Source organism: Zingiber officinale, chromosome 2B, assembly GCF_018446385.1.
Source record: "Zingiber officinale cultivar Zhangliang chromosome 2B, Zo_v1.1, whole genome shotgun sequence".
Classification (NCBI taxonomy): Eukaryota; Viridiplantae; Streptophyta; class Magnoliopsida; order Zingiberales; family Zingiberaceae; genus Zingiber; species Zingiber officinale.
In genome coordinates, this window is record NC_055989.1 from 59,965,504 (window position 1) to 59,974,814 (window position 9,311).

The window sequence follows — 9,311 nt, forward strand, 5'->3', positions numbered from 1 at the left end:
CCCAGTTTTTCAACAACCTTGAGAAGGTTGATGATTTGGTCTATTCCACCAAAGTTGGTGGAAAGGACATCCAGTCTACTCCTTCTCTATTACGCACCAGCTTAGAGCTTAGACAGTCAACATCCCCTTTCCTGTGCTACCCTAGTAGGGATCTACCATTTGGCGACCCCTACTCCCACATTACTCTAGATACACTCTATGAGTACTTTTTTGGTGAGGAGAGACCACTTGGAGTCTCTGATTTCAGGTCGATGTCTCTCAGGGTGCAGGATTACGTCATGTATAGAGTCCTCACTGCATGCATTCTACCCATCACATCTCGGGACGTCCCGAAGATGCGTCCATCCCACTCTTTTTTTTGTATGCATTATGTCATCATCTAGATATAGACATTGCATTACATATGTTCTCTAACATAGTTCATGCGGTTAGTCTTGTCACATCCCGAGTAGTTCACATGCCCTACTGCCATGTGCTTACGTCTATCTTTTCGACGATAGAGGGCATAGATGTGACTCGGGGGACGGTCATTCCTCTTACCCGTTATGATGAGTTTGGGCTGGGTTCTCTTAGGTTAGCACATATAGATGTCACTACTCAGGGGGTCCTAGCATAGGTGGGCAGGCCTCCGCCAGCCGACCTAGCCGAGGATTAGCTAGTTGCTCCGAGAGGGCCCGAGGCAGACGACGAGTTTATTGCCTTCTTTGCTCCAGCTGAGGGAGAGGACTGGTTAGAGTTCACAGCCGAGGAGTTTAATGGACATCCCTCCACTTTGGCAGGGCCGTCGACCTCGACACGACCATCCACCTCCTTATCGATCAAGGATCGACTTACACGTCTCAAGGTTCAGTCCGCACAGTCACGATGACTTATCCTAGACGAACTTCACTTACTTCGCTCAGAGATAGCCTCCGGCTTTGCTTCTCTTCGTCAGGGTCAGCCTGCACCCGAGCAGCCCCCACCACCAACTGATGATCCTTCTGCCCCACTCTAGTCTTATATGCTTTGTATTTGATCCTAGACTTTCATGCATTGTATTTTGGACTTTGGACACAAACACTTTCATCAGTACCTAGCTAAACTTTTACCTATCGGAATTTAGTTTCTTAACCTATTTTACTGCTTACCAGTTTTTATTGTATTTAATGTGCTTAATAGAATAGACATTATGTCCCTTATTTTTAATTAGCTTGGTTACTATATCCTTCAAAATCTTAGGAAAAATGTTGATTTCAAAATCTCAATTTTATTAGACTTTCAAAATTTGGACTTAGCCTAAGCACTAACCCTAGATATCATGTTCCTCTAGATTTTAGCCAGAGCATCTCACAAACACCCTAGGCTTAACTTGCTTGTAGTTGAAATAAACTTAGAATGGTGTGAGATGCATAGGGTACAACCTAGACTTCAATATGCTTATTTTTGTGCATCACAGTAAGTCTGAGCGTTAAATACCAAAAATACAGTAATCAAGTTAAGTGATCCTAACTTAGTCAAATCTAACTGGATTTTCAGCTTAACTTGGCTAATCAAGTGAAAGCTATTACCTTCTAGGTAAGCAGTTAGTAGCTAATGGTTAGACATTTCGCCCAGGGGATTAAATGATTAATTTTAATTTTTAAAATTACTCATACTTGGACTTTAGGACTACTTGAATTTGAATGAATGACCTTAATTAAAATTCTTTCGAGTTAAGCTCCTCCCTCTTTGTAGCTAAAATTTAACTAAGTCTTTCAAACTAAATAACTTCTTTTCTTAACAACTTTTTAAAATTCAGTATCTTTCAGTTCAAAATCAAGCTAAGCACTTTTCCAACTTTAGCTATATTTTCTAATAACATTTCCAAAGCTATTTTTCAAGAGGCTTATTAAAATCTTAGCTAAGTAACTTCTATAGCTGTTTTTAAATATTCAAACTTAGCCAATTTTGAGAAAAATTCTATTTCAAATATAAATTCTTTCGAATCTAACTAACTTTTCTCAAAAAGGCTTTTCAAAAGTTACCTAAGTACTTTTTTGAATTTTGCTAGGTTACTTTTTAAAGTCCAAATAATCTTCCTTAGTTAAAGTTACTCTTCAAACTTAATCCTTTAAAACTATCTTAAAAGATCTTCTCTGAATCCTTAATATTTACTTAGCTAAATGTTTTACAAAGAAAATTTCTTCTAAGTAATTGTGTACTTCTAAATTTAACTAAGTATTTTTTTCAAAAGCAAAAAGCTTTTTCAAATTTAACCAAGTGTTTTGATATCACAAAATTAGCTAAGATATTTCTCAAAGTTGAAATAATTTATGACAAATATTTTTTTTTTCACTTAGCAAAAAGTCTTACAAGAACATTTCTTCTAAAAAGCTAAGTATTTTTCAAGGTATGACCAAACATCTTTTTTCTTTTATACCTAAGTACTCTGGTTTCTCTTTTTACTCTCTTTTTATTTTGATATATGGCAAAGGGGGAGAGTAGCATAAAATTCAAAAGAAAGCTCTAATTAACGGGGAACCTTACACTTTAAAGTTTTAGCTTAAGCTTTGTTTGCGTCTAAAATTGGTTACTTATGCTTGCTTATACTAAAACTTTAAAAATTGTTACTTATGCATCTATTTACTTATGCCTATTTTTACTTAACTTTGAATTTCAGTTGCCATAATCAAAAAGGGAGAGATTGTTGGTGCGGGAAGCATCCGACGATCGAACCCGTGTTTTGATAATGGCAAAGGGTTCAAAGTTAAGTTGTTTTGTGATCTAACAGTTTGAATGAGATTGCAGAAAAGTCCTAAGTGTACTTAGGCAAAAGTCCTAACTGTAGTTAGGCAGGTGGTAACCCTAGGTCATAGGGGTGGTAACCCTATGCAGAAAGTCTTGGCGGGTCGAGGGCTTCAGGCAAAAGTCCTAGGGGGTGGTAACCCTAGGTGAAAAGTCCTGGTGTCGCAAACTAGGTTGAAAACTGGACGGGTCGGGGAGCGGGCGTCCAGCAGAAAGTCCGGAAGCATCGAGTGTCGAGCAAAAGTCCAATTGATCTGGAGGATCGTGCTGGCATCAGGTAGATCTCCTGAGTGGAGTAGGTGAGAATGTGTTCCCCGCAGAGAGAACAGTAGGCGTCAGGTCGACCTAAGATTTCTGGTTGGAAATCTAAAGTCAGACCCGGACAGTCCGGAGACTGTCAATATTTTATTTATGACTATTATGTGCTAACTTTGTTTTGCAGGGTATGTGTTTGGGACTAACACATTTTGCAGGAACAAAGGAGAAAGTCACACCTCATATGAACAGTATCTGAGGTGCCTCCATGGAGCTTGGAGGCGCCTCAGGTGCAGAGTGTGAGCTAGCTGTGAAGAGGAGCTGGAGGTGCCTCGGACGGAGGTGGAGGTGCCTTGGACCAGAGCTTGGAGGCGCCTTGGAGTGGCCATGGAGGCGCCTCAAGTAGGATAAGAGACGAACTTTTTAGCACTGATCCACGCGGCTGACTCGGTGTGTTGGAGGCACCCTGGATGGTGTTGGAGGTGCCTCCTGCAGTGCATAAAAGGGGGTCTCAAGGCAGCAACAAGAAAATAACTTTCTAAGCCATCTTTGTGTAACGAGCTGCTCAAGAAACGACCCAACAAAGCTACAACTCGAAGTCGGCAACCCGAAGCTCTGAATCTGCTATTTCCTTTTGTTGTTGGTAAATTTAACAGCTTTTATTGTACGTAATTTGTAACACCGTTCAAGCTTATAGTTGTTGCCCATCGAAAGCGATCAATGATCACGGACCTTGGAGTAGGAGTTGCCACAGGCTTCAAACTAAGTAACCAACTTGTGTTAGCGTTTATTCTTTTCCTTTCCGCTGTGTTTATCTACTCGATACTTTTTAAATTGAACGAAATAGCCACGAGTGCTATTCACCCCCCCCCCCCTCTAGCAGTTCTCGATCCAATAGAAAACTTTTCTTGGAGTCTTGTATGCTAAACGAGTTAGGATTGTATCGATATATGAAGCTCGGGATAAGCACAACATTCTTTTCTTGTGATCCCTTATTACTTTGATCCCGAAAGACCTTGAAGCTTGCTTCAGTCTATAAATAGATCGACTGAGCTTACATACTAGATGTTCTTTGCCCTTTGCAATAAACCCTTCTAGTTACTTCATATGGATGTTTTCTTCAAGACTTCCGTTAAGGAAAGCTATCTTGACATCCATTTGCCAAACCTCATAATCCATATGAGCAACAATAGATAAGAGTATCCAGATAGACTTAAGCATAGCTACTGGCGAAAAAGTTTTCTCATAATTAATTTCCTCTTTCTGAGTATACCCCTTCGCAACAAGCCTTGCTTTGAAGGTTTCCACCTTCTCATCTGTCCCTCTTTTCCTTTTGTAGATCCATTTACATCCAATAGCTTTTACACTATTTGATGGTTCTACTAACTCCCAGACTTTGTTAGAATACATAGATTCTATTTCTGAATTCATTGCTCTTTGCATCTATATCTTGGAGTGCTTCATCATATGTTCGGGGATCAGGTTTATATTTACCTGGGACTAAGTCCGACGACTCTCCCAAAAATATGAATCTTTCAGGTTGCCTAACAACCCTCCCACTACGATGAGGCACTGTCTGTTGTTGTGTATCATTTGTGATACGTGTTGCAGTTTCTTGTGATATGTCATCTTGCACTGTTGGTACTAAAGTAGGAGTGTCCTCTCGCATTTCTTCTCAAACAATTTCACTCATAAGCTTATAGTTCATTATATAATCTTCCTCTAAAAATCGAGTATTGGTGCTAACAATGATCTTCTGATTTTTAGGATTATAAAACAAACCACCTTTCGTTCCCTTAGAATATCCTACAAATAGACAAACTTCTATACGTGATTCCAACTTGTCAGTATCTCCCTTCAGCATATGTGTTGGACTACCCCATATCCGAATATGACTCAGATTAGGCTTACGCCTATTCCATAATTCTCTGGGAGTAGAGGGTACTGACTTAGAATGTACCATATTCAGAATGTACACTGCTGTTTCCAGAGCATATCCCCAAAATGAATTTGGTTATTCTGAATAACTCATCATTTATCTAACTATTTCCATATGAGTCTTATACCTTCGTTTTGCTACATCATTCTGTTCGGGTGTATCAGGTGCAGTCAGTTGGGATTGAATCCCGACTTCTGATAAGTGACTCCTAAACTCTTCTAAGAGGTACTTGCCACTACGATCTCACCGTAGAGTCTTGATACTTTTACCTTGACGTTTCTCCATATCAGTCTTGTACTCTTTGAACTTATCAAAGCACTTAGACTTGTGGCGTATCAAGTAAATGTACCCATATCTCAAATAATCATCTATAAAAGAGACAAAATATTCGAAATCACCTCTTGCCTGGATAGACATAGGACCACATAAATCAGAATGAACTAGTTCTAACACATCTTTGGCTCCATACCCCTTCGACTTAAAAGCTTCTTGGTTATTTTTCCTTCCAAGTAAGACTCGTAGGTTGGAAAGTTTTCCACTACCAATGAACCTAAAAGTTTATCGGCTATTATCCTTTGAATCCTACTCAAGTTAATATAACCTAGCCTTAGATGCCAAAGATATGATTAGTTCATTTCCGAAGGTTGTGTTCTCTTAATAGAGTTAGAAGATGTGTTATTAATTTCCATTTGTTGCATCGTGGGAGTTATTGGATTATAAATTACCAACGAACGTACCAAAACAGATAACTTCCCTATTTATCATGATAACATCTTTGCTATCATAAATAGACAGAATATCCATCCTTGTATTGTTTAGAAACTGAAATCAAGTTCTTTCTAAAACTTGGTACGTAAAGACAATTTCTTAAAACCAATAATTTATTCCTATAAACATCTCCCACTGCAACAGCTGCTACTTCTGTAGCATTGCCCATGTAAACAGTGATTTCTCCTTCGTGTAGTTGTCGGATTTCCTAGAACCCCTACAATGATTTGTAGATATGATTAATGGTTATCATATCTACACGCCAAGTACCGGTAGATAACACCACTAATCATATTCCAACTACTAGAGAATAAGATATACCTATATTGTTCTCTTCCTATGAGGGCAGTCCACCTACAAATGTCCAGACTGCTTGCAAATGAAGCACTTGCCTTTCGGCTTCTTCATTCTTGCTTTTAGTTCAGTACCTAGAGATCATACAGTCTTGCCTGTCAGCCCGATTCTAGTATCCGAAGAGTTCCTTGAGATTGTACATCATGTCATGGCCAGTAGGCATGGTCTGATGCTCATGTTGCAGCACAGTTGATATAAAAATCAAATGTAACTTCGTTCCATCTCATCTGCCTTGACCCATTTCCTATGATACTCAATCTCCTCTTCACTAGAATCACTATTAGGCACATTAAGGCAGACCTCTAACAGTACAAACTTATAGCCTTCAGCAGTAAGGACAATGTCCAGGTTTCTTTTCCAATCTATGTAGTTGGGATCAGTAAATTTGTTCTCTTTCAGTATAATAGCCAAAGGGTTGAAAGTCATCCTAAGAATCACAAAATAAACTTTAGTCAAGACTCTAAATTTAGAATAATATTGATTCCTCAAACAATATTATTTAAATTTATCAACACCTCAAACACCGTGAATTTTACATGCCACGATAGTGTGGATGTATACAAAATTAAACATTTGTAAGAGGAGGTTTTACCCATTAATTTTATTCTTGTCAACCTAACTTTATGACAAATAAAATTAATAGTTGGTTTTTCCTTCGGTCGCACAAATAATATCAGTGACTCCGATGGGGAGGATACTATTAAATGTGCCTAAGTGTATACCATTACTTGATACTTAGTCCATTAAATAGGATTGTGCTCTTTCAGATGGAGAAGATCACACACTCCTAAATAATTTCCTATAACCATCCATAAAGGAAGTTTGATCTAGTGATCTGCAAACAAACTCATCCGATTGGGAGGTAGGCACTCAGAGCCAACACGCAAGTTTGTCGCATCACTTATAAACCAGTAATGGAGACCGTGGAATTTATTTACTAATCCCTCTCCCACTTAGTTATTTATAGTGAGGAATTTTAACTATGCAAGCACACATCACAGCAAATAAAGCAACAAATATGAAAAAAAAATAATTTTTCAACTATTATGGCATTTTCCATCACTGTCCTCCGTGTGCTACCAACCCTAGCTGCTACCATCTTTAGCCACCTCAATCGGGTCTAGTCGCCGCATCTATCTTGCTTCCTTTTTCGCTGCGCCTCTGGTCCACAAAAAGTACCACGCCTTACAAGGATACGATCCGCGACAAAAATAGAATTTTACATATATCGATCCTATATTCGACAAAGGAATATACATGTAATCTAGATTGAAACAAAAATGTAAAATCCTAAAACTAATACAACTCCTGCTGTATTTAATACATACAATCATGCACACACAAAAAATGTCATTGACATGTCCAAGGGTCCAATCACACACAATCACATTAAGCCATAATAGTTGGAGCCTGCAACCACAGAGTTAGCATATCCAACTATTATTCTGCCTAAAATATGTATGTCTTGTGCATAATTAAACTGAAAACCAAATACACAGAGGCAAACCCTAGCTCTGATACCAATTGTTGGTTGCTATGCAGAATATTATACCGGTTCCCCTGTATAAAAATTTTATACAAGTCATGAACCTTTACTAACAACCTATTGTGTTCTTTAGAAATTAAATTAGGAATCGCAAATGAAACTTAACATTATTGATTCTAAATTTAACTTATCTGTTCTTGGTGGTTTAGACTTGGATCGCAAACGATGCTTAACATTATTGATCCAAATCTACCCATGTTACAAATTTAATTAAATATTAATTTCTAAAATTGGCTTTCAGGACTACATGACGAGGTACTAGACCTTCTTGGGTATGGGATCATCCACCACCGCCTGGTCAAAGCCTTTTAAAGAAATTTAATATTTAATTTCCTTCTAGTAACCTTAGGTTTAACCAAAAAGAACAATCGAATCATAAATTTGAAAAAACAAAAGAAACACAAAATTGAAAACATAAATTCGATTACCTAGATTCATTAGCCTCTTGTGTTTAGTATTTCAAGATCTAAATAAAAGATGAATTAGTTATGATGCAAAAACTAATAACTAGTTATATCTTTTATAGCTTATAGACCTCACGATCTTCTGTTGTATTCCTCTTCTTATCTTGGATGTCGGGTGGGCGACATCTACCGAGATGAGAATCCACCCAAGCTACCTTCCTCTCCAAGCAAGATTCGGCCACCTTAATAACTCCAAGAAAGGATGATGTTCGGCCACCACCACCAAGCTCTAAGGGATGCTAGAAACAAAGTCTTCTTTCTCTCCTTCTCCAAGCAAAATCCAGCCACCACAAGAGCTCCAAGAGATGATGTGGTTTGGCCACAAGAAGAAGAAAGGAGAAGAGGAATAGGGCGGGCCACACCAAGGAAGAAAAGAGAGAGGAATAATAGAGGATATGTTCTAAGGTGAGACACCTCTGCCCTCTCTTTTATATTCCTTGGTCTTGGCAAATAAGGAAAGTTTTATAGATAAAAACTTCCTTATATTCCTTGCCATTGTTTAAGAAGGAAAATTTAATTAAAATCTCCTTATTAAACCTCTAATGATCGGCCACCTTAATCCCTCCAAATAAGGAAAGTTTTAAACACAAAATTAAAACTTCCTAATTTATTTTCGGAAATTTTTAAATAAAAATTTCTCTTTTGAAAATTCCCTTCATGGTTGGTTATAAAAGGAAACTTTTATAAATTAAAATATCTCTATTAAAACATGTGGATGATTTCCAAAAAGGAAAGTTTTCTTTAAAATTAAAATCTTCCTCTCAATCTACAAATAAGGAAAGATATCAAATCTTTTCTTAATCTTTTGTAGAAACTATAATAGGAAAGATTTAATTTTAAAAATCTCTTTTAAATCATAAAGATGGTTACAAAAAAGGAAAGTTTTATCAAAAATTAAAATCTTCCTTTTAACTACAAATAAGGAAAAATATCAAACATTTCTCTTAATCTTTTGTAGAAAGCTATAAAAGGAAATATTTAAATTTTAAACTCTCTTTTAAAATCATGGCTTCCACATAAGAATTTTTTTTTAAAAAAAATAAAATCCCTTATATTTTATTTTGGCCTACCACCTAAGCTTGGGTTCAAGCTAGGGTCGACCACTCAATGGAACCAACTCATCTTGGTTTGGCCGACCCTAGCTTGGGCTCCAAGCTAGGCTTGGTCGACCACCTTAAGGTGTGTAAGAAGGTGGGTATGAGTGGATATAATACTTTATAAA